Below are 27,577 nucleotides of genomic sequence, written 5' to 3'. Positions count from 1 at the left end.
CTTCGCTGCAAGAGTTTCCATGGCAATTCTTGGCCTCTCGACTGTGGCGACAATCTCAGCTAGTCCCAGTGGGCAGGACGGACTTAAAGATATTTTCCCCCCAACTTCAGCGGCACTGTGTCAAGGAGGGACATTTAATATAGAAATTCCCTCCATGTGTTTAAGTGTCATTACATCAGGATAGAATCTGGCCCTGGTTTATGTTTTTTTCAGCAGTCCAGACTATTTGCTGCACAGACCCCGGGATGAGCTGCGGTACCGATGGGGATGGGGACGAGGGTGCTCGGCACCCTTGGCAGGCTGCGAGTCACGGGGAACCCTGCGGTGCTAAGGGCAAGGGGTGCAAGTGTTCCTCCCCATTGGTAAATCCCCCCCCAAATTGGATGATGCTGAGATTAAAGACGGGAGACACAGGAGGGTGTTTCTCCCAGGTTGTGACGAGCTCTGTCTGCAGCTGGAGCGCAGCTCTCGCTCGGCGCAGCAGCTGGCTGCTGGCTCCAGCTGTGGGCTCGCAGCCTGTTCTCCACAGCCCTCCCGGGACCTGGCAAAACCGCTGCTCCTGGATGGCCTTCTGCTACAGGCAGCGGGAAGGTGTCAGGCCATGCGAGCAAAATCCTTTCCCCCAGTCGCCAACTGCCAGTCGCTCCTACAACGAAAACTCTTGTCCACCTTTCTAACCATCTGAACTGCATTTTCTAGTATTGTTCCTTGAAATACCCTATAGCTATATAACAATACACAAATAACATCTGGTCACTGGTTTGTGCAACTGATCTGATTATATTTTATATACATTTTTTAGCACTGCAGTGTTTTACTTTCCTGTAATTGGGAAGAATTGCAAACACATAAATAATATGCCTATAAATATTATGCAGATAATTGTACTACAATGTAATTATTGCATCTATTTTACAAAGTATTACATATGTTAGATATGATACTATATGTCAGTATATTATATAAGTTAGATATTATATACAGGTTAGATATGATATTCTATGCATGTATGAACATGAAGGCACCTGTGTACATCTATACAAGAAAATTATGGAAAGGCTACGAATTCTTGTTTGCTGTAATAATGAAGCAAGTAAACACTCCCTTTAATTACAGCTATGATGCAGAGTGGCACAGAATCATAGAATCTTCATGGTTGGAAAGGACCTTTGAGATCATCGAGTCCAACCATACACACAAAATAAGGATCCTCCTGAATAAGTCTGTAAATGTTAATGATATGAACCGTCTCTCTGCACCATTGAGTGATTTTATAGCAGTGTGTCATCGTGACATATAACACCTCCAAATTTCTACCAGCGTATTTCATACTGAACTTCCTTATAAGTCCATTGGTTTGTGGTTTGTAGTACTTGCTCTTTCTTTTTTATTCTACTGTTTTGAATTGAGTGAAAGAACCTCAGAACAAAAGGCCAGGGTCAAGTTCACACAAATATTGAGCCTGTGCTGCAAAGAGCATTTCCTTTTTGCCATCATCAAGGCTGCTGTCAGTTAGCACAACAGCGCGTTGGAGGATGCCTGTAACATCCAGCCCAAGCAGGCGTTACGCATGCGACCTTACAGCCCTGACAGGTCCAAACCACAGTTCTGTGTGATGGAACAGTGCTCTCTGTGGGGTTATTGGCACCCTCCACCTTTGGGGCGGATACTGAGAAGTGCCCCGCAGTAGGGGAAGAGGCAGGAATTCACACCAGATCCCCCCTCTCCGGAAGCAAAATTTGTCCCGGCACATTTACCAACCTGAGCAGAACCACAGTGTCGTCAAACGGGAGACAGTAATTGCTGTGAGGCTAACAAACCATGCCACGTGGCTACAACTGCAAGAGGAACTAGCAGTCCCTGCTTGGCTCCTGCGTCATCCCATGGGGCTACCCAACGCCGGTACCCAGGGACAGGAGTCGCTCACCCTGCCAGTCCCTGGGGAAGCTGATGGGACCCCCAGGGCTGCAGGCGGGGAAGCACCCACCCAGCTCCCACAGACTGCAGAGATGTTTGGGGCTCTCGGTGAAAGGCGATGCAGGGCGGGCCAAAATTGCCCCTCGCATACCCGGGACTGATGGAAGCAAAGGGGGTGGTTTCCTAAATCTCACCTTTCTCTGAGATTTTTCGTTCTGATTTCTTTAAATCTACTGGGAGTGGATGAGCTGTGATTTGCCTGTGACCTTCACAGGCTGGCTTGAATAATGTATTTATCAGAGATATAATCAAATATGGCAGCCGACAGGATTCTCTGGCTCCCCAACGATTTGCTCTGGTTTCTTTTTCATTCATGAGGTAAATAGTTTATTTGGGTTCTTTTCTTGAAACAAAGATAATTTTTTTCTGTTATTCATCTCCAGACATGAGCTACCACATATTGAATAAATATTGAGTCTTAAAGTCTTCTCTGAGACAAATCTCTTGCAGGCTTCCGTATGAGCTTTGTATAACTCCTACAGAATTATTAATGTACTTGGAGATTTTTATCTCTGTTTCTAGCTCTCCTATTTAATTTAACTACTTACATAAAACGAAAATGAAACTTGCAATGATCTTCAACTGAAAGTTTGAAACCTTACCATCATGCCAAGATAGCTGTATAATATAGAGCTGAAGCAATAGAAGGAAATAGGAAAATAAACAAGTCCAACACACAGTTGAAGGATGATTATACCTAGAGAAAGGGATGTGAGGAAAAGCAGCATCATTTTTCAGGAAGTTATGCACTAAGGAGAGCTATTACAGACAAAATGAGTTGCTCCTGTTGTTTCTATTCTCAGTTGGAAAGAAACAACAACATTTCTAGTTTTGAGATGTACCATCATTTCCTACCAGGACTGTTTTTACTAGTATCTTTTAAATTCAAATAATTCTTGTTTGAGAAATATTTTATTTTAGTTTTGCTTTGCTCTCCTTTGTGGTTCCAAGACAATAAAGAAATAGGAGAATGGATTTAGTTAACTTATCCTGTATGATGTTCTCCATCAAAGAAAGACAGAGACCAGGAATAACCACACCAAACTCCAATCATTGTTTACATTGCTTTTAATCCTTTTGTCCTACCATTAATTTATTGTTGTCTTAGATTTTGCAGAAGTTTACAATAGAAATATGGTTTTCCTACCTGCTAATTTCAGGCTGACAGACTCACTACAGCTACTATAACAACAGTTGTGTTTAATTAGAACGTTCTTGTCAGCTGGAGAAGATGGGACAGAAATTACTGGGTAAAGTTTCCATACAACATCTCCTTGGTGGAGGTAAATGCTAATAACAATGAGATCCTCAATTCCCAGCTCTAATCCCCTCTTCCTATGGTTGTTTACCACTGAGAAGGAACTCAAAAAACAACACGACTGGTTGTCTGGAAAAACACCAGGAGAGCATAGATGTGAGGATGTGCCAAAGGAAGAATAGGATATGGACTCTTTTCTACCAGCTACTCTGGGCTGCTGCTGTGGCCAGCAGGCTCGTGGGAGGAGCAGCCGTGTCACAGTGTCATCTGGGCTGCAGAAAACTGTGTATTCCTGAAGATCCTAAACCTGTGTCTTCTGGGGGTTACAAGTCAAAATCTGGCCCACGTCTCTCTATATTGCATACAGTGACATTAACCTTTTGTTGCTGTGCTGTATTGCGTTCCAAAACTGTATATTAACCCTGGTCGAATTGTTACTGGATCACATCTGGCACTGTATTGGAAAATCATTCAGCTTGTACTACTCACAGCTTTATGAACATTGAAATTGATTTAACATATACATGTATAATCTGGGTATATGCATGCAGGTTTATACATAAAAGTGATATCAAACCATCTTGTTTAAAAAGATAAAGAGGTAAATATGTGAGTATGCATGCTCTTGAAGATATTCATGTGCTTGCATGTAACACAGTATATAATGTGTTCATAAATACAAATGAAAGATAAAACTATTTCAGAAAGTCAGTACTTGCACCAAATTTTGCCTTCCACTCATGATTTCCATTTTGTTTCCTAACTGAGCAGTGAAGAATGGTCACAGCACTGGGTGAAAAAATCATATCTACTTTCAAGTTATTTTAATCTGAGAAAGTATCTAATACTGCTTTGGAGGTATGGGTAGACCAAGGGGAGGACCAATATGAATAGAATGGTTAGAACGTGAGTAACAGGGAAGACTAAGGGGAGGATGACATGAACAGAAAAAAGCCTCTCCCTTTCTCAGGAATTCTGGTATCTCTCTGTAAGATGTGTGGCTCACTGAATCCATGGGACTGAGAGCGCCAGAGATAACTCCCAGAAAATGGAGAGAAAAGACAATATGATGAAAAAGGCTTTGACAAAAAAAAAATAAATAAAAAACCTGTCCCCAAAAATATCACAAGCCTAACCAGTTCCATGTGTAAATATCATATGTGTACTATTTGACCAAGATTATTTGAGTTTTCATGAGGGATTTCATCCTTAGGCTTTTCTGTTCACATCCCTGAAAGCTCAGTCAACATCTTATTAGAGGGAACTTGGTTTAGATTCAGGCATGTCTTCCTGGAGATTTAAACACCTCATGTAAACTTTTCAAATAAGGGTGAAGAAAGCACGCCTAACTTTTGATGAAAGCAAGCCTTATTTAGTTGTGGAGTATTTCTAATATAAAATAACATAAGATTTATTGAATGAACACAGGATACGTTTTTTCACAAATCTGTAATTTCAGGGCTCTGTTTTGTCTTTGAACACAACACATGATTAATCTCAGTGTGGGATTTACAAAATCCGCTTTTAGCCATAGGATATACTCAAAAAAAGAGGAAGTGAAATGTGGCTTGTGCTAAACTTAGCAGCTTTGGCAATTAATCAACTTTATTCATTGATTCAGTCAAGTGAAATAGTTTGCTAGATAAGTACAGGAATTGTTACAGGAATTTGAATACTAATACATATTCAGCCAAAAGGGTTTTAGAATAAAGAGGCCAGTGTGATTTATTTGTAATCCCTTTAGTTGCTTTTTTATTTGTTCTTTCAGATTGCAGAGACTAAAGAATATGATACTTACCCAAAACCCTGGATTATTTCCATGCAGAAGATTTGACTTTAATGCTCTGTTTACGTGTGTAATAAAATCAGATGGGTTCAAATGATCCTGGTACAGTGATGCATTCTTGATACTGTCTACTTATTTGAAGCACCCAAGTGCAGTGACTTATGCCTACTCTTTCTCTGCCTGCACATGATTGCGCTCGTAGAATCATAGAATCGTCTAGGTTGGAAGGGACCATTAAGATCATCGAGCCCAACCACCAACCTAACACTGCCACAACCACCACTAAACCATGTCGTGTTAGCCTTTAAGGGATGGCATTATGGCAAGCCTAAAGGATGGCATTATGGCAAGTCCTGTTTATCCTGGGAGCACGATCAGCAGGGGAACGAGCTGGTCAGGCTCCCTTTCACTGCTCCCAGGGTATCTTAGCTGCACCTTTATTTCAGCATCTGCTTCCAGATGTATTTCAAGTAAAACTAAATGAGGAAGGAACCTTAGAACCCCACACTGTATATTCTTCACCAAGGGGGAACCCAGATTTCAATGTCCAATTGGGAACAGTCTCTAGTCCAACGCAATCCCTAAAGGAGCCTTTGTCTGCTCGGGTCCCAGCCCCACTGGGCTCTCCTTTCTCATGGCATCGTTTTGACATTTAAGAGCCCTGAGCTGTAAAGCTCAGGGGGAGATCTCTGATGAGACCACACCGAGGACATACGCACTCCCAATTGCTACTGACATTCCTCTCATCTATTTGGGGGGGTGCATGTGTGTGAGGGACCGATTGAGCACCCAGGGCTCTAAAATGAATTTCATGCAGAATGGAGTCTGAGCTTTTAAAGGAGGAGAGGGAGCAGAAAGTAGGTGATTGGAAATAATGTTGAAGGAATGACATTTTATGTTGTGTAATGTTAAGGATGAGGATGAAATGAGAATGAGAATATTTTGTGAATGTGAATATGCACTGAATGGGGACACCTAGTATGATATTTGACTTTGCTAAAACCTGGTTTTAGCAGAAGCAAGCAAATATTCTCAAGTCTGAAGCAATGTGGATCCTAGGAAAGACAGGCATAATCTCCCCATGTCTTCTGCAGCGTCATATACTGGAAATGTTATTCTGCCTTTTCAAGTACACTTTTCACCAGTGGCTTTTAAACTATTTCACAAAGCATGTCAGCTTCACTGCTCATGTTTTGCTGAGAATATGCGGGATCAGGAAATGAAATGGTTTGCTGAAAGTCACTTCAGGTGGGCAGCAGTCCAGATTTTATTGAAGTGCTTTACCATGTTTCCCCTGCTTGTGAGTTTATGATAATATTGACTACCATTAGCTCCTGCTACATTCTACTGTTCTTGTCATCCTATAACTTAACGTGCAAAGATACACTGAAAAATAAATGAAATGCTTAGGATCACCTGGCCACAAGGCCAGAGTAGCAAGTACTTCTGCGTAAGAATGAAATGAATGAATGTCTCCCAGTACACAGACTGATCTAGCACGTTAACAGTTACTCAAATTTACTTCTGATGTCAAAATACTCAGCACAAGTCCAGATACAAGAGCAAGTCAAGGACATCACTAATATCAGCTGCAAGATGAAGACTGTCAGCATGTTCTCAAACCCTTGAATAAAAATATCTGTCAGGAAAATCAAAAATAATGGCTAACTTTTGGTCAGGTCTTACAGTCTCAATGTATCTGAGCAATTCTACCCCGATCTTTGCAGAAACATATGTACCACGGGGTCTTTTGTTCATGCTTGAATCTCTCATCCTTTTGTTTTCCCCTTCCAAATTAAAAGGCGCTTTCAAGAGTAGTAATTAGCTAGAACCAAGAATCACTGCACTTTGAACTCCGCTGCTGAAAAATTCTAAGTCAACTCTGAACATTTTTATTCTTACTCTTATTCATTTCGTTATATGGGGGCCTGTGCTCTTTTTGAATTATATAATTATACATAGCAATCCTGCACATAGCACATTTCTCTTCTTCTCATCTCTTGGACTAACATTTACATATGCTTGTAAAGCATTACTAATTAGGGACCTGGATCCTGACTATGCATACTAAGGCATACTTTTTATATTCTATGCCTCAGATTAGTATACTTTTCATGCTAGACAAAACAAACTCTTTACAAGTTTATCCACTAAAAGCAAACAAACAAAGAATCGTTCTAAAGCTATCTGCCAGGAAGTATAGAATCAGCCAGAAAAACATCACTGATTATTGTGAGACAAAAATACTCAACACTTGCTTTGGAACATGGAAGGAAAGTCCAAGACAGATCCTATAAGAACACAGAAATTAGTGAAATTAAGCAGTTTATCCAAAACTTTTCCACTCTCTGAAAGCTACTGTTATTCTTGCATGCGATTAAACATGGAACAGCTGCAGCCTCGGTCACTATAAACCTAAACAAAATTGGCAGAGGTCATTTAAAGTAATCTGCATAAATATTATGAGGAATTGTTATTTCAGCCATACATGGTACTCGCCATTGGTTTAAAGGACTACCCTCATACATTTTATTATCTTGGGCTTAATGTTTTCCTAGCCAAGCTCTGGGCATCTCCTACAGTTGCTCATTTCTCATGAAGCTCAATAGCAAATGCACTATTTTAAATAATTCAGAAGTGATCACTTCACGTCCTCCATTGCAGGGGTTTGGTGGCTGTGTTTTTTGTTTTGTTTTGTTTTGTTTTGTTTTGTTTTTTAATATTACCTAATGTTACTGGACAAGGCCATAGGGATCAAAAGTAGTCTCAGTAATTTGCCTCAGAAATTGTCCTGGTGTGTCCCAAAGGACTACGAGACAAATAGATGCAGCTCCTTGCCGTACAAGTAGATACCCTGAGGAGGGGTCACCTTGCTCTCTTCTGACTGAGAGCAATACGTACTGGTCTGTTTACTTGCTGTGTGGAGGCAGATTAAAGTTTGGGGATGGTAGCTTGCTCAGGCTCTTTCTGGGGTACAGACTGAGCTAAGACTTTTCTGAAGCAACAGAAGTAAGTGTACAGATTTTTGGGTCTGATGCAAGTACTGCTAAAAATCAGCGAAAAGGTTCACTTTCCATGAAAGTTGTCTTAAAATATGCTATATGTCGTTGGAAGGTTATAGCCACACGAGTGCCCTAACCGCCTTTCGTCGTGCCATTCTGGGTGTCTGGGGGCTGAGCAGCAAGGGCCGGCGGGGCTGCCAGGTGGGACAGTGCCACTGCTGGTCACCAAAGCCACCAAAGCATGGCCGTCCCCACCTGCCTGCCCTCTCACTCCTGGGGATCAGCCCTTCACTGCTGCAGGGAGACCGGAGACCAGCTCCCAGCTTTGCCATAGGGTATTCCAGGTTTGCCGTAGGGTATTTAGTCCCCTCTGGCCAATGCTTGTGATAGTCTGCTCTACAAGCTGGCGTTTCACTACACAAATCTAAGAGAGATAACTGATTAAAGTATTTAGGTCATACAATTTAACGAGTTATTAAATATTACCCAAGCCCCAGGCCCTGGAAAAGGAGGCAGCTACTTCTGAATTGATCAGAGAAAATATTTTGCTATCTGAAGACAGATCAGAGAGTCTGGTATAAGGAAAAAATAAGATGGTTCCTGGATATCATGAAAAAACTCATCAAAACAAATCAGAGCACCATTAGGAGCTTTAAAAATCCGCCCAAAGCACTGAATAATAAATGAGTACATTTATAAAATCTTTAAATAAGCGTTGCATTTAACATATGTGATCTGTGAAAAGGACAGAGACTTATAAAATCTTTTTTTCTCAAGGCTACTTTCAGAGCCCATGGATACTGCCATCCAGAGAAATGCAATTATCTAGTATATACTGCTAATATTATTTATAACACGCTTTTTCCAAATATTCAAAGAAATAAGGTAATCCCAGATATTCCAGTATGTTAGTATTCAAACATCCTAAATCAAGTTAATCTGTTCTATAACTTCTCTGACTTCTTGGGGTTGCATCAGAGAATAAAATGGTCCGCTGTAGTATACGCAATCTTTTATAATTCGATGGCAACCATCCTTCTTAAAAATTCTCCTAAAACATCTACATCAAATTCAAGAGGTGAAATTGTCCCAGAACAGAACTTCAGGCTATAAAAATAAATCTACAGCATAATTATTTTGGGGAACAACTGGCAATTAGGAAATACTAAATTCAAGGACATAGTCAGGCATTTTATGACTTTGCTAAAAGTCAGAGGTATGATTTACTTTTCCTGTTTGATTAGGTCATCAGATAAATAGCATCATTAGGAATAATAATAAAAACCTTGAAGTTCAGTAGAGACACGAGCCAGCTTTCTCTCACAAAGAGGAAACATATGTGCCTTTGAGCAACCCATAACATAAATATGTTTCTGGTCCATATGCTTTCTTTCCTCTTTGGATCCCTTCATAGAACCTGTATCCCCTCAAAACCTTTTATTTCATCAATTGCTTCTTTGCATCAGTCATACTTACATTTTTTAGTTGTAAATTTGCATTTTGGACATCATTTTTTTGCGAGACACGACAGGGTCATAAAATCAATTCCAATGAGCTGTGCAAAATTAACAGATGAAATGGTGCATTGGGTTTGTTTTCACCACCACCATCATTAAGTACAAGGCTGGCTCATTATGGGGAGACAATGTTTAATCATCCTCCAAATTTTGCAGATGGGTTTACGTCTGTGCATATCCTCTTCCGTGATGCTCAATAGCCAGGCACAGTCTGTTCCAACCGTCTGTAAACAGGACCCAGTTCAGCAGGCTGCAAAGCATTTCAACATGTGTTTGTGTCTCGTTGCTTTCAGAGGAGTTTAAGCCCGTAGTTTAAGCTAATAACCCCACGCTAAGGCCACATGCTATCGGAGACTGGCCTTGTGCATGGGCATTGATGCCTTTGTGAGCTGGAGTTCACAGCATCTTGCTTAGCCAGTGCTGCTACTGCAAATAAAAGGGTGGGAAGAACAAAAAACAAAAGGATCCCCAGAGCATCAAAAAGCAGGAACAAAACAGTGAATAGCCATTTTCTTCACAAGATTAGAAGACATTCTAAGAAGAATTAAAAATATATATCAGCCTATGCTTACCATTTCCTTGTCACATTCCTGGCAACAACTTGGGGTTATATTATGCTTAAGGGAATTTTATTCTGGTCTAATTTCTCAGCATAATTATTTTCCTCCCGAAGGGATGACGTGTGGGAGAGGCACTGCAGAGCTTTGAGGTTCCTTTCCTCAAACGAGACAAATGAGCAATGATGCCCAGGATTTTGCCAGCGGGACTCCGTTCCAGCCTTGCCCTTCAGCTGCTCAGCTGAAGAAATTGTGAAAAGCATGACCTGGCTGCTCACAAAGAGGAGACTCAGTGATGCTAAATCTAGCACTGATCCTAGTTTTCTAAGTTTTCACCTACTGGTAGCAGATTTAAATGGTGACTTTAGGAAAACATACGCGACTCATTGGACAAAATTGTTGGCTAGTATAATTCCACTATTGCTATTTGAGGTATACAGAGCATGGGGTTAGTTTACTTTATTTGACTGTATTATTCATTAAAAAAAATAGGTTTTCTTTAAATAATCCAGAAAGAATATCAAGATTAAGAAGCCTGTTCTCTCTTTATCATTGTGTGCCTGACATTGGTCGGACCTATCGCACAGCTATGAAGAAGAGCACAACAGCTGCTTAATGTCATGGCAGAAAGAGGGCATCTGGTATAGGGTTACCACTGGCTAGAAAGAAGCAACCAGAAAGCCCAAGCTCTCCAGAGAATAGAAAACAAACCACAACAATGAGGTAAGAGACTCAGGTTCAGTCTCAGTCCTCAATGGGCCTGTCGCTTTTCAGGTCAGTCAGGTCTCGGCGGTGCTCATGTGACATTTGGGCCACGCATCACACATCTGATTGCTCAAATGCTTTATACCGACAAAGCTATTTACTGAAAGTTAATGCTTTCTTAAAAAAAACCACATTAAGATAAGCCACTCAGTAGGTTCAGAAAGAAGACATGATAAATGGTGAGATAATAACAGTGAACGATGATGGGTGGGGTGGGAAATCAAATAGGGAAATACAGTGGCTAAAGGTAGATGTCTGTTTTTTGAGCACTCACACATACCTGATCCAGGACCCACTGTGAAGAGCAGTGACTCAGATGAAGTACTGCAAGGTCCTTTTACTGGGTATTACCCAAGAAATAAAGACTGATCCATTCATTACCCAGAAACAAAGGTTGTTTCAGAAACCGGGCTACAATGCTGTTAGAGCTCACTGGAAAGTGGGGATGTGGGCAGGTATGGATCAAAGACTAAAACTTTTTCCTAAATGAAAAATGTAGGAAAACCATTCAACAGAGGAGAGCAAATAAATGATACACTATTACTTGTATCCTCTGAGGATGGCAGATATGGAACATCCCAATGTAAACACAGAAATCCTAGGCGAATGACAGTAAGATGATCCAGGCAACCCCAAAACTGGTACTGTTAATGAGAGTTCTTGCTCTCTAACCTTGCATAAACTTTGTGGCAGAGCTCTGAGGCAAAGCACCTTTCTCAACAAATTAGTATTATAAAGAAAACAAGTTGTTAGTCTTAATTTTCTCTGACTTGTTAAATATAATCTACCATGTATTAAAACCCAGGAAACTTTAATTGGATTATTTTTTAACACTCCCAAGTAACATGCTTTGGGGGCTTTTCCTACAAGCATAAAATTAAAAGAAATTATTCAAGCTTTCTTCATTTGAACAATTTTCTAACAGCTTGCTGTCGCATTTCTTTCGCTATATTCTTTAGGAAGGGACTAGATACATTTTATTCAGGATATAAAACTTAGCAGGGCCTGCACCTTTTCTTATTCTGCATTTAAGAGACTTGCAGATTCATAGTCATGCTCTAAATACAAATCAGCCAATACATAAATAATGATGCATTATTATTTTATTGTCATTAATAAATAATAGCAACAACAAGAAATTTTGCCTGAGTCAGAACTCCACAGTTTGAGTCCAAGACTGGAGTTTATTTTCTGATGAGAAGAGAACCAGAAATGATGGGCTGATATGGACCTGAGTACGAGAGGCACCCATTTCATATTGATAAGCCCATTTTTCCCAGGAGAGCGAGGCAGTACAAGAAGTGACTTGATGCAGGAAAGCCATAGGCTTATGTGAGTACACCTGTGCTGTAGGTTCACTCTTGTGGACGTGCAAAAAAAAGCATGATTGCAAGTTATACAGAAATAAACACACTCCTCTACTCCCTCTCCCTCTCTTTCCGGGGAAAAGATGGTCTTTTAAATAGACTTGAAAGCAGGGCTTTTTCATGCTGAGGGCAAATCCACAACAATCAGAGACTAGTTAATAACGTGGGCATCTGAGAGAAAGACCTTGTTATTTTTTCAGCTACAAATAAAAGTAGGGGATGGGCAACTTCCGTCTGGCTGTGAATAAATAACAAAAAAGATTACTGGCCACAGGACAAGCTAGAAGCTGAAAAGAGGATTAATGTGATGTTTTCCAGCAAGATGGCTTTTTTCCCCAAGCTCTAGAAAAGCTACATTAAGAGTAATCGAAGCTTTTATTTCTAACAATGCCAGGAGAACATTTCACAGCCAAGAATCCATTTCTTCTATCCTAGAGTGTGCCGACAGAGCTCGCATCGTTTCCCCACACAGCACTGGCGACTGCTTTTTGCAAAACAAGTACCAGGTTATCAAATAGAGACAACAACGGGAGCTATTTCTGAACAGCCATCATATTTAATCATGGGATTTGGAGGCGTACCTACTGTTGTACCAGGGCAGGAGAGCGCTGCCAACTCCATGACTACTCCAGCTGGCAGCGGCACTCTTCAGGGGCGGCACAGGCAGAACTTGCTGTACTTGAAGCACTGAGGGGCTGCTGGGTTTTGCCTACAAACCCAAAGTGTCAGATGCTGCTTAGGACTTGGAAGGTGACGGTCAGAGGTCAGATGCAGCTGCACGTGTATGTGCCAAGGCCAAGTACTTTTCAAGACAAAAACTTCTAATTCAACTCCCAGGCAATTTTGCTTGCAAAAAGCTATCCTGCAGGCTTTGTCTGGGGAGCCCAGGTTTCACCTAGGGCGCTTCTTTATCACTACTGTTAACAGCAAAATGGCACATATGGGATAGTCAACGAGACCGCCAGTGAAAATCAGGCTTCCACCTCAGACCTCCCTCAGCACTGAATGGTTCACCTGGAAAGCATCCAATGTGAAATAATTGTTGAGAAAAAGCATGTGGTTTCCATGGGACAGATGTCCCCTGCCCAAAATCCACCCCGATTTGGTCTGATTCCACAGACAAAATGACCTCTCAAGATCACCGATTCTTATCTCCAAAGTCCACTGCACGATGTCAGGGCTGTTGTTAGGGCTGCTAGCCCTGATGAAGATATGCCATATATACACGACTCCACATATATACAAATATGCATACATACAGGACTTCCTAGGCATAGTGAAATGCTTAAGACTGAACAAAAAATATAAAAAACCCCTTAGAATAACATGATCGGGGAAGTCTGAGCTTTGGGTGTTTTGAACCGAATTCCAAACTCTCCGAGTCGGGTTATGTTGTTGCAGGACCACAGTTTGCTGACAAGTACAGACAATGTACTTGCACGAATGAATTTGTTTCCTGCATTCCGAGAGCTTTTCTTAATAAAAAGAAAGAAAACAGAACACACTGGGGAGCTTACGGGAATCTTAGAGGGGCTTCAGACGTCATGTTTGCATTATCATCTTTTCCTGAATTCATACGAAAAATTCAAAATGGGTACAACCCATCAGAGTAATAGAGAAAACGGATGTAGGAAGAAAAAGAGGAGGTAAAGGAATACCTATAAAGTTAAGTTGATTCTAAAACTGTACACTAATTTTGGAGATTATCCACATAATAAGCACAGGTTGAATGCAACGACCTACACCGCAGTAATCTCACAGTGTCCACAAAGATAGACACTAAAGACATGGATCCAACAGAACAATCGTATCACTAGTGACATAAAACATAAGTAGGAACTTGGTCTATGTTAGAGGAGATGATTTAGCAACACCAGGCGTGAAAGTCGAATGCAGACTAGTCCCCAAATATTGAAAACTCATGCCGAATCTCTTAATCAGATGTTTTATAACAGTGAACTGTCAAGACTTTAAAAAGTGACTGCACTGTCTGATTCTAACAGAAACCAAGTGATCACCACTGCATTGCTGTCCAGTTTATACAAGTAAATGTCACACTCGAGTCTCAGCCAGCCTTATTTCACAGTGATAAACAAAACTCGCTTCAGCAGCTTGTTCAATGCCTCCTTGGAGGAAATGGCAGGACAAATTTGAACCTGTTCCAAGAAAAACAGTACAGAAAAAGGCAAAAAAAAGTGAGGGGAGGAATAAAAACATACATTAGCATGGTCTGCACTTTTTCTTTTTTTTTAAAAATACACTTTTTTCCAGGACTATTACCAGCATTAGATCTCCAATGACATATCTCAGAAGAAACCCTCCCGCACTCCATGTCATGACAACCTGTCACCAAAATGCTGAGGGATGTGTAAGGGAAGGTTTCCTTTCAGCCAGCCTTCATGGTTCAACCTTCCTACGCTGTTCTGCATTGTCACCAGAGACACTGGGATCCGAATCCCCGCACTCATCCAATTTGAAACAGGCATTGATAATTAATTTCCACCGAGGGTTATAAACCCTTTCGAACCTATATTTAGCCCCTTCGTCATAATGTTTTGAGAGACCACATGATCTTTAGGCAGCTGAAATAGCCACGATTCTTCCAACCCAGCTGAACAGCACTCATTTGCCCCGATGAGCAATGCAGCAGGGCAGCATCCTCCGCGCGCCTTTTGCTGCCTCGTGTGTGACTGATGCTGTCAGGCAGAGGAATGTTCCTCGTGTACTTCAAGTAAAATTAAAGGGCTTTTACAGAGGATTTCAGCTAACCTCCCACACTAAGCTGCAAATTCTGAAATAAGCTCAACTTCTCCAAATCAAGAGGAATCCAGATGGGGAGCTTGTTAAATAAGCTCAATCTGAATCTGAGGTGGGTTTATGGTTTTGGGGCTTTTTTTTTTTTTTTTTGGGTAAACAACTTCTATCGCCTATTGCAAATCAACTGTCACAGTAACAGATCGGGTTCTTCTGCAAGGAGCTTGCTAGACATTTTAGCAGTAGACTGATTATTTGTGCATACTGCATTTTGCAGTTCTTGATGTTTATGAGTTATTAGCCTAGTACTCTGAAAGATTTGTCATCCTCTCTTAGAAAAACATTAGAAGATGTTACATGTAAAAACACATTATGCAAACAATCCCAGGCTGACTACTTTTTGAGAACAATTTTCTTCTCCTAACATGAACTGAATTTTATAAATGTGGCCACTTTCTTCTTTAAAATGCAAAGATCCTGCTGTTTTCCAAGAATATATATTCTTAAGTCTTCCAAAGCTTAATGCTAGAATTATTCCACCAGGGTCCTGTAATGACTTAACATTATTTAATCATTTCCTGTTGGTTCTGACTTGTCTTCAGTGCAGTAAAAAAATTGCTTCCGTTCAGGAAGTCTCTTTCATTTGTTTTGATGTGTTTGATTTAAAAAGTATTAAAGACGGAGGATTAAAAGTGCAGGAATAAGATATTCAGGACCAGATTCTGATCTTTTTACTCATAGGAGTGAGTCCATTGACGTGAAGGTAACACGGGGAAAGCAGATGTTAGAGCAGGACCTGGACACCAGTGTTCCTCAGAAATCCTGTGACAGCATCCAGAACTCCCTGTCTCCACTGGAGCTTCAGATTTCACCTTTCAACATATCTATGAGGTGGTTTTGGCCTACTGAGGCTGAAGGTCTGTAAATTTAAATAGATAAAGGAATTTCATATGTTGTATTTGAAATGCTTATTTGCAACAAGGGTCCAACTACTGATTCTTCACCTGGTGCTTTGGATTTCTGTTTCTCTGTTTGAGCCCTAAGAGTGTTTACCAGGGCTTCAAACTTCCCTGAGACCTTCATCCCTAGAAAGCTCTCTGTCTCAGGGTCTGTGTGAAATGTTTTGCTCTAGATCCTTTGCCTTAGATGTACTGCTTCTGCTCCCATGACCTGGAGCTTGTGTTATGTCCAACAAAGTGTCATTTGGTGGATGTCAATACAGGCAAAACATTAATAAGTAGTCAGGAAATGGGAAGCAGGCCCTTTTAAATACAGAATGTAGCTCAAGAACTGGCTTGCATCCAATCTAACTCTTGCTTCCTCCAAACTGATCTTCCCAGTCCTAGTATGAAGCCTTTCTGTTCAGAGCTCCCAAGGGTTTCATTAAAGAATGACGAGATCCTTCTTCAAAAATCAGAAATGCAATGTTGGACCTAAAAAGGTCCAACAGTCAGAGTTGGTCACCCAGTTTGGAGTCCCTTCATCCATAATATCTACTTGTGTCCATATCGGGTACACCGTCTCCTTAGAGAAGCGGGAGATCATTTTGAAGCTTCATTTTGAAGAAATGAAGGAGACATTTTTGAAGCTTTGAAGTCCTTTTAAAAGAGGACTGCCAACACCTTCCCATGTTTACTGAAATGTTTGGAGGCTTTCCAGCGTGGGTGGCAGCTCGATTGTGCTAGCTAGCAAGTCTTTTACAGAACTTGGCACCACTGCTACTAACATGCAGTGGTATGGAAGAAACATCAGTTAAGTGTAATTCAGAAGCACTGTAAATACTGTACCATATTGTTTGTAAACAAGCCTCAGCAGGTAGAAAGTTTGGACTGGAGAAGTCATTCTAGGAAATCGGTCACCAGTGAGAAGACCTGGGGAGAAAAAATGTTTCTGAGGGTTTCTTCTCTGTGAAGGAGGGCCTCTTCCAGCCTGCAACCCCTCTCCGGTTCTCTAGAACAAAATGTTTTTCATTCAGCTGTCTTTAATACTTTCTTCACTTTTCCTGGCTGCTTTTATTCTCTGCTTTCCTCCATTTCCAGTTTTTTTGCCCCCACAAGGCCACCTGGCCACCTTATGACAGTCTGCTCCCTCTAGTCTTGTTCCCCTGTCATGCTTCTTGTGCGAGTCTGAGCTGGACTTCATCTCACATAGCCTCTGCTGCAAGATAGGGCTCTGACATAAAATAGTCATCCACGCACCCTCCACAAGCAATGGGGAGATGGGCATTCCCAGGCTCTCGGGCCTCTTTATCTAGCCACCAATTTTCAGAAACTTCCAGGGACTCTTATTTCCTTGGCAAATTTGATCAGAATTTCTTTGCAGTGAGAGTGAGGATAATGGACTGACAGAGAGAGGGATGCAGAAAAAGACAGATAAGCAATGTGTCTGCCTTTAGGCAACCCAGGCAAGAAGTATTTGGTTGATTTTTTCTAAGCTACCCCTTAGTCTGGATGTAAACTAAAGCTCTACATTCATTGATACTTCTTCATCCATACAAATAAATCTATACTTTATGTCTTCGTCATCTCTTATCTCAGCATTGCATGTATTTTTTTGCCTTTTTGACCTCGCAAGTCTCTCCTTTTCTGGTAGACATCACAAACTCTACTGCAAAGAAATGTTTTTCTTAACACTTTGAGTGTGATTAATCTGCTCTTAACAGCCACTCTCTCCCTTCTCCAACACATGAAACATAACCTGCTTGAAGTCTCCTAGCCTTTCCTCATCCACCACTAATCCTTTCACATAGATGCTTCAAATGCTGATGCGTGTAGAGCCGATGACACCTGACATATTCAGTCTGCTTTCAAAGGGCACCTTCGCCCTGCATCTTTGCACTGAACTCTTTATAACCTTTCCATGACACTCAGTTCTGTGTCTTTCCCACATCCTCGCTCAGTGCTCTAACTGTGTCCAGTTTTGGGTGCCAGGAGGGAGCAATGTAAATGATCAGGTGTCTAACAAACATGACCTATGAGGAAACACGCGTCGGTTGCTCAGTGGGAGAAAAGGCTGAGGGACAACAGGATGCGATTTATGTCAGATTAGTGAAAAAGGACTGATGCAATCAGCTCTCCACATCTACTGTGGAGACAACAAGATGTAACAGCCTACAATTTCAGCGAGGAACACGTAGGAAAATTGGAACAGATTGCCTGGGAGGGCTGTGAAGACACTATCACTGAAGGTGTCTAAGGAAAGATCAGAAGTTTGTCAGAAGCAAAGCAGGTGTATTTGATTCTGTGCCCAGAGGATGCGCTAAGTGCTCTCTTCGTGTCTCTTCTACTTTATTACTCCATGACTCAAGGATAAACACCTGTTAAGTAACTTTATTGTGCCTCTTATATCTCTATACAAACCTCGTTCATCATAATCCAGGAGAAAAAAGGACCAGTGCTTACCATAAATTGTGCTCTCTTCTTCTACCTATTCAGGCATATTAACCCATACTGTTTGGATCACCTTTCTCTTATCAGCTCACTGACTGTACTGACCACATTAATAAACAGAAAATCCCCAGCCCCGCACCGTACAGTACAAATGGCATCCAAGAGAGACAGCCGTGAGTGGGACGGTAGTATACCTTGAAGCCAGTCACATACCCTTCCCAAAACAGGATACAGAGTATATGGAAGCAGCAAGTAAGTTCCAAACCATTCCCCAGATGCACTCAGAAGTGCGTACTGTCCTGCAGGCAAGCCTGGCTTATGGCTGCCAAGGTGTTCTTTGTATTTTTCTTTTTCATAGTCTTTTCGCTATTCATTGGAGAAAAGAGAAATTTATTGTCTAACATGATGCCTGAGTTCAAATTTTGTTGCTGGGCTATTTTTTCTGTGAGCCATTTGGGGGAAATTTAGGAAGAAGTAATTACCTGTTTTTCCCTAATTTTAGTTTTTTCTTTGAAAATGCAGTAGTAATAGCAGTGCTGTGAAGTGAAGGGCTTCTGTGCCCTCAAGCATGTCCCTTTTCTCCAGCCACAGTCATCTGGTCTGATGCAAGACATTACGTCGCCCTAGAACTTCTGCCTGTTCTTAAAAGTTTTTATTTTTCAAGCATATGACCAAAACCAAAAATGGAGTTGAGAAGAAAAACACTGTAACTCACTGAAAGCTTTTTACCATTAAGAATAGGACACAGGCTTTTTGGGACATCTTTCATATTGATATAGACAAAACAAACTGAATAGCTCACAAATAATCATCTTAACTGACGTTTCTTACAACACTAAAAGCTCCAGGACTACTACCTTGGGTTTTGGGAACAACCGAGGCTTTTTTGCTTGGTGAAGCTCTGATGAAGGCTGCCTGGTAGGATACAGTAAATTAAATAATCCCTCAATTGCCTTGGATGTCAGAGGATGCCACACAGCTTGAGCACTGCAGTGGACTCCTGCAGACACCAAGCTGCTCGCTGGCAGCGGGGAGGTGGTCAGGAGTCTCCAGCACTGCCTTTCTCTCCAGCAGAAGCTCTCTGATCACAGCCCCAGTATGGGGCTTGTCCTGATCTCCCTCCTCATGTGGATGAGCCAGGTCCACTTGTCTCATCTCATCTTTTGCTACAGATAATAGCCAGCCTTCTGGCGTTACTGCTGTTTCTTCTATCCCATCCCTCTTTTTGTAATAATGTGATGATCTTGTGGCTTGGGCTGCCGACCAGCAATGCTTACTGGGATGAAATGTCATTTATCTCCTCTCCATACTAGTCCATATTTATTTACCAGAGAGAGCTTTCCTTCAGATGTCTTTGTTTTCCTTTCATGTCTGTCCATCATCTCTGACACAGCACCTTGGGTGACTGAAAACTATAAATGGTAAAGTGACATATTTACAGGACAGATAAAGTCATCAGTTCAGACTCACCTTTGTGAAAATTAGAGAGAAGAGGAAGAGAGCTGCTCTGGAACTAATGCAACTGGGCTACATGAAACAAAGTTTGTGCAGACACTGGTAATACCATCCCTAGCAGCCATTAGCAACAGATTACCTTCCAACGTCTTTTTCTGTGGTTTATGAACACATTATGCATATTTGTGCTTAAGTGAAGGTTTTTTGTCACTCATTTTGCTTCTTATAATCTTGCATTTAAGTATGTCATTAATGTGGGCCACTTCGGCATTGAAAAAGGGAGATGGTCATGTGAAAGAAAGCTGCAATACAGTAATTTTGGTCCGGAACTGCAGCATATCCAGACACGATTACACACTTGGCCACATATGAGCACTGCATCTCTGCCTGAGACCCCAGCTAGCCAAGGGGGCCCAGCCAGACCTGGCTGCACAGCACCGATCCGCTCCATGAGTTTTACCCATCCCCACATCGACAGACCCACAGGAGTCAGCATGGAAGTTGAAGACATCCTTGTAAAGCACTGGCATTAGAAGACTTGAGCTGCATGGAAAAGTCTTTCATTTGCCTTATCTATTGACTCCTTCATTAAAATGTTCAATATTTAGATCTGAGACGGGGATACAAATTGGAAGAGAATGCCGTTAAGCTTGCTGTGATTATGCCCAGTCTAGGAAATAAATGGGTTGGATTAACGTTATCCATAGAAAAACTGTCAAAAGGTCTTTCAGAGCAAATGCCAAGAAGGCAAAGATGAAAAAACAGTAATCTGAATAGGAATGAAAAGAGTGGAGGACACTGATAGGACTGACAGGACATTGATAGCGTTGCTTTGGATGCATGACCACTGGGAACGAAGGAGCTGATAAGCAAATCGAGATGTATGAAAACAGCAGCAGCAACGTTCAAAAAGCCTCATCATTCAAAATAGATGAACACCAAACCTCAGCATGAAGGAAAGGCTGAAAAAAGTTCTTGTTTATTTTTGGCAGTTGACTACAGGTGTGAGACATTGAGAGCTTTTATGTTTTCTATGTATTTTTTCACCAAACAAATGTTTGTATAGTGACAGAATCAGTTAAGTTCAACTGGAATTTGAATTCCAGGTTTGAGTTTGTACCATTCAGTTCTCCACACTGTTTATTTCATACAGTCAATGCCAGCAAGAGCAGCACTTGTTTACTTTGGTAAACAAAAATCAGACTACAGTGAGATGCCCAGAAATCATACTACCAGCTATCAGAGTGTTAACTGAGACTCGCTGGAAAGGAAATATGGCCTAGTTTTATCACAAAATAAGGGAAATTCAAATATGTCCTCATGTGATGAATACTTTAAACCAGAAAGGTTTGAATATACTGTGTGAACAAGACAAAATCTAGGTCTTCTTGACTAATCCCTACCTGAATGTCATTTAAAGTCCCCTCAGTTTTTTCTTATAATTAGTATGTTCTTACATGTTTAAAAAATGCTGCTGTTTTGCAGAGGGGTTTCTGTATGAAGGTTAGAGCCTTTTATGTTTGCCATAGAAATATTTCCTAAATTAGGGTTGAAGAGATAATTTAACTTCTTTCCACAGAATCATAGAACCACTGAGGCTGGCAGGGACCTCTTGGAATCACCTCATCCAACACCTCCCTGCTCAGACTCAGCTAAAGAAGATTGTGCTTGACTATGTCCAGCTGGGGTTTGAGTCTCTCCAGTACATATCTATTTCAATACTCTTCTTTTTAGATCTCCTTACCTGTCCTTCTCAAGCTTTATTTTTTTAAACTTGCATTTTTTTGTTGTTTTTTAAATTACGACTAGCAACAACCACAAATCAGCTTCCCGAGAGCTGGATTTTGTTGGGACCCAGTCAGTAACACAGCTGATGGCACAACTCAGTACAGGACTGCTCCGCTTCAAGAGAGTCCCATAAAAACTGGGTGGCTGGGACCGCAACCAGTCTCTGACCAGTTGTTTCAGCCAGAGAGCTAGTGGCACGGCAAATATACGTATTCCCCTGGCTCTGAGCTACGGGTTTGGTAGTCTGAATTGTTACATAAGAGCTTTTATTGTCTTACGCTCAGCTTGCAGAGCTCTGCCATCCATCCCGTAACCTACCCTAAGGAAATGTGTCCTTCTTAAGTTCCTCTTATTTAATCTCCGTCTTGAGTATATCAGCGCATACTTTACAGCTTAGACACAACATTTCTACGTTAAAGATAAGATTTTATATGAATAATATATTGGATGCAAATTTCTCAGTGACTCAAAATATCCACGGGCCAAGTAAACCTTTATTGCTTCCATTTAGGTGCCAGATAATCTTATTCATCTCTTCTTTGTGAAGAAATTCTTCAGCTGAGTATGGGATGCCCACAAACAGCTTCATTTTATTAAAAAAGAGGAATTGCACCCAGTCACTGCACTGGCATTAAAACATGTATATTGATCTGACCAGAAGGCCCTAGAAGTCCTTGGACATCTTTTATTTGGATTCCATTGATTTGGGAACCAGACCTCAATGAATCAAAAGAGGTTTTTTAATAATTTCTTACACTGGTTTCCACCTCTGAACAGTGTTTTCTGCACCACTTTGTCACTCCAGTTAAATTAGAGAATAGGTTCCAGTTAAATTAGAGAATAAATCTAACCTCAACTACAAGGCAAAACCCATTTCAGATTATGGAAGGCATGTAGTTTCCCTGTAAGGCCTTCACATAACTATTGTGGATTTCAGTTACAAAAAAATTCAAACAACTGTAGGGGTCATTTTATAAGGGAAAATTTAAAAGAGTAAATAGGGCTAGCTTGGCCAAATACAGACTAAGTTATTTGTCTTTCAAGCACTTCCACAGGAGAAAAATATTTAACGAGGATTAGAATGAAGTGCGTGCTCATGTGCTTGCAGGTTTGGATCTCAGGATCTAATCCTGCAATTTTTTTATGCAACTATTCTCAATATAATCAGTAAAAATAATTCCTACTTCAGAAACATATTCCCTAGGAAAAAAAGAAAGAAATGGTAACAGCAAACAAATACTGATGGCTTTGGGAATAACAACGTGGAAGAGGATTTTTATGAGCTTGTGAGTAACGATTGTGAATAATACTTGATGCGCAACAGAACAAACGAGTAAACATTTGAGTGGGGATGAAGTTCCATTAAGATGGGGGAAGCTGTGCAGTCATTTCCCTGGCATGATTCTAAAATACATGGCATTTCAATCGTACCAACAGGCATCAGATTTTCTTCTGTTGTTGGTGCCTTTAGAAGCAATGTAATAGCCCAGTGCTAAATCAGTAAGAAAGACCATTAAAAATGGCAATATAGGAAAAAAAAAATTACAATTTTTTAATAAATTGCATGAAGTTCAAACAAGCACAAATTTATGGAAATGAATGAGAATTATTAAAGATTTCTTTTAGTTTGTGTAATCTGAGTAAAGAACTGCTTAAAATTTTTATGTCAAAAAACAAGTATGAGAATATATGGCATCTGACTGATGCTATGTGAATGTCTGTGTTCAGAGACTGAAATACTGAAATTCTATCATGGACAATCCCTTTGCAAAGAAAAGGCAGGTTTCAGGTAATAAGCTTTTTTTACTCTTCTAATGTCTGCTTAATAATAGATGGTAATACTTTTGCCTAAAATGGAAAACCAGAAAGAACAAAAGCTAAATTCTGTTCGTGCCAGATCAATGTATACGGAAGTTTTGAAGCCTACATAGTGTCTTTTGTTTGACCTCCTGTTTTTGACTGCAGAAAATTACAATCACAATGGAGACAGAATATACCGACTGAGCAGGCTAAGCTGAAGGTTTCTAATGCATGTACAGAAATAGCCTGTATATATGTAAATAGCACCCACATACATACATAAAGCTTTATTCATGTTTCCTGCATCAGCGTTGACTTCATTGAGTCCTAAAAATAGCCTTGCAAAAGCTTTCTCCTTACAGGAACATAAACAATACTATGACTGTTCTATTATGGGCGGTGGTGGGCTGGTGCGCTTGTAGAAGTCTAAAAGAAAATGATGTGGCCTTTGAAACTCTTGACTCTAAAGAACCTAAAACCAATAATTAATTTATGAAATGGTTATCTCAAGGAAAATAAAAACTAATAAACAGTCATTTAACCCTTAGAACACTGGAGCTTTCCATGTTGCCAACAAAATCAGTGCTTTGGAAAATATATGTTGACATCTACACTCCATACTTACTCTCCAAAGGGTTACTTTAAGTATTATTAAGCAAAACTGTCAGCTTGAGTGATTGCAGTGTTAACAAACAGGTCCTCCTTGGCAGCTGGGAAGACTTATATTTCATGCCAAGATGACATCTGCCATTTGTAATTGCTTGAAAAAGACAAAGAATCTCCACTACACTGCTGTAAACTCGTGTCTTTTATCTTGTACTCTGATATCCTGCACTTTTGAGCTTCAGAGCTATTTACTTTTAATATATACAGAAAAACCAAGTCCAGAAATGACAAAGATAGACCTTGGCAAGGTGACTGTGACATTTGGTGCTTGCTCCTTTGCTACCATTTGCTACATTTTTAGGCACAAAAAACTCTCAGGATGGAAACTCTCAGTAGGAAAAGATGTCTTCCAGCCAACAAAATGGCCCAATGGACACTGCCTTAGTATATTGGCAACATAGCCATGATCTAACAAGCTCTGACAATGCATACGACAGTGTTTTGTTTTCCATTTGATTTCTGTTGATCAGAAATAACTCCCAAAAATAAATAATTTGGCCTCGAGCCATTCTAGCAAATTAAAAAGAGAAAGATACCTGAACTTATCCATTAAAAATAAGTGCTGTGTCTACAGGAAGTGGAAGAAAAGGAAACCTCGCTCTTAAAACGCATTACGTGTTGATGGCTGTGTTCACACCAGCTTTGGAGGCCTCTGCAGTACAGGTGAGAGCTCACTCACGAACAGATCAGAAGCCTCAGTTGCTTGCTTTCACACTCGTATCTGCCATTAGGTATGAGCACAGCTAACGCCTACAGCCCTGTGCATATTGCCTTTACGTCCCCTCCCCATCCTCAGTGTGCAGCTGCCTTGGGTGGAGGAGGACCCAAAAGAACAGTTTTGCCATTTTTTTTTTTTTTTTTGCCATGCACGGACCTTCCTCCAGCTGCTGTATTGCCCAGAGGCAGCACATTCATTCTGAAGGATCACAGTGGAGCACTTGTCCTGGTTCTCTGTACGCTACAGACGTATACGATAAACTCATGTTACTTGTCCTAAGAAGTGTTTGGACCGGGACAGAACAAATAAGTATATGATAGAAATCCATACATAATACATATTTCCATGTAACTTTGCTGAAGAACTATGCATTAAATATATCATTTCATCCTGGATTTCTTTATAGTTGCTTGGCTGAAGTTCTCTTCACGCTTTTCTCTGCTCTGTTGTACAAGGTTTCTTTGCAATTAAAGAATTGCATGGCTTATCCAGGAGCTCAGCGTGATCCCATGCAGTGTGACCGTGTCTGAAGGTCTGCTCCATTACACAACAGGTTGTTTGTGGCATGAAGGATATGAAGGATAAAAGCCTTGCCTGTTGGACCCTAACACTTTGAGGGGCTGTTACAGAAGTGTTTTTCACAACTATTTTGTACAACCCCTATTCGATAGGGGGTTTTCTGCACCAAGAAAGTTGGAAGTATGAATGAATGAGCTCGGTATCGACTGTCACTATGTGTTATTATGTACTGCCTGCTGCAGGAAGAACTGGTGATCAAGGTAGATTTTGGGTGCTCTCAGATTAGGGGATTGCTCCCAACGGAGGTTTAGGTTTGGGTCTGCGTCTGGCTGCGAGGAAAACAGCTACCACAGAGGCGGCTGCAACTGTTTTGTTTTTATTCAGTTCAGCGGTTACTTTTAACAGAAAGCGTATTAGCTAATTTGCAAAAAGCGAGGGTAATCTGCTTCCCATGACTGCAATTTTGGTTTGGAATCACCATAAAAAGCAGCCCTAGACTGACTTTTTCTTCAGGGTTCTTAATTTAATTATAAGACCTGAGACCCGCTGAACTTTCCTGTAGCTTCCATACCCATGATAATTCATTTCTATTCCTACTCACTCTCCCAACATCCCTGGATGTGTGAGTGTGAGGGGGAGATCTACAGTTGCTGGAAGCTTGTACACAGCCTGAATTCTCATAAAATAATAACAACAAATGAAAAATGCAATAAAAGACATGACATGGCTTTTACTATCTAAATCTAATTTATAATCCAAAAGCTTCCTTTAATATAAAATGTCATCACAGTAAAGACGTGGTTATAAAGCTAATAGCAAATACAATGAAAGGAAAGACAATCCAGAGACATATTGTTTAGATCTTGACAGTCACTTATTGTCCCCATAGAACTATAGTACAAAGTAAAATTAATATTTATCTTAGTTTTGCTCATGTCATGGAAAATTAAAATAAAGGAAGATTTAAAAGGTGGATTATTGGCCCATTTTTTGTGGAAGTACACAGTGATGCTAGCAAGAGGAGGGATTCAGCCTCATACCAGCTCACATCCCATAGAGCTGCCATAGCCACCGAAAATCGGGAGCCAGGCCTTGAGAAGAGCACAAGTGCCTAGGGGGCTTAGCACAGGGCTTAGACAGATGTCAGTTACCAAAATCCAAAATGGCAATGCAAAAATTTCCATTTCACGGGCTTTGCAGAAGACTGTACTTGGTAGGCACCCTCCTTTCCTGCACACACCCAGAGCTCCCTCATTCTGAGCAATCCCTGCAGACACGAGGTGATGTACAGAAACAATTCACACCAGCATCCCTCAGCTCCCCTGAAGGTATCGGCCAGCACTGCCAATATCTTCTCATGCAAGAAGTGCTCAGGCCCACGTGCCCCCCACCACAGAGCTACCCGCCTCTGGGCTAGAGGTGCTGCCAAAGGGCTAGCGTGCATGTGGTGCTCTGTGCTCTTTCCGAGGAGGATACAAGACCTAAATCTCTGACTCCATGACTATTGACTAGGCTGGACTACAATTCAAAGACTCACCACCTAAGATTTTTTTTTTTTTTAAAAAAAGGAAGCGATTTTTTTTTCACAGAGCAGACACAGACCCCTCTCCTCAGCGGAGAGACTTGGACTCTGGCTGCTCCGCAGAGAGGCAGCCCTGACTCAGACACCACAGCTTCCAGAGAGGACCATGACTGATGCCAGTGTCCAGGGTTTCCTACTGATGAGCTCTAAATCATCCCCTCTTCAAAATGGGGGCATTTTGGATTGCTTTTCCAGATGTCTCACTCTTTACACCAACTCCACATGGGCATCAGGGACACAGCTCTTTTGGAGTTCCCGAGTTTTAGGATGAGATAAAGTTTTGTAGTCTGCTCAGTGGACTAAGCTGGGTACCCAACCTCCTAAAAATGGACAGTCACAGCACAGAATCACAGAATCACAGAGTCTTCAGAGTTGGAAGGGACCTCTAGAGATCATCTAGTCCAACTCCCCTGCTAGAGCAGGATTGCCCAGAGCACATCACTCAGGGCTGCATCCAGGCGGGTCTTGAAAATCTCCAGAGAAGGGGACTCCACAACCTCCCTGGGCAGCCTGTTCAAGTGCTCTGGCACCCTCACCGTAAAGAAGTTTTTCCGTGTATTTGAACGGAACTTCCCATGTTCTAACTTGTGCCCATTGCCCCTTGTCCTGTCACTAGGAACCAATGAAAAGAGTCTGTCACCATCCTCCTGCAACCCACCCTTTAGATACTTGTATGC

General features: G+C 41.1%; 1 protein-coding gene across 1 annotated transcript in view; it reads right to left on the bottom strand.

Annotated features, from left to right (window-relative positions):
- The window catches only part of KCNB2 (potassium voltage-gated channel subfamily B member 2), a 202,475-nt gene that overhangs the window by 99,123 nt on the left and 75,775 nt on the right, over positions 1–27,577 (bottom strand). The gene's annotated exons all lie outside the window — the stretch shown is intronic.

The sequence above is a fragment of the Chroicocephalus ridibundus genome, chromosome 2 (assembly GCF_963924245.1).
Source record: "Chroicocephalus ridibundus chromosome 2, bChrRid1.1, whole genome shotgun sequence".
Classification (NCBI taxonomy): Eukaryota; Metazoa; Chordata; class Aves; order Charadriiformes; family Laridae; genus Chroicocephalus; species Chroicocephalus ridibundus.
The sequence above is the reverse complement of the archived record's forward strand: the minus strand, read 5'-3'. Positions and strand labels throughout refer to the sequence as shown.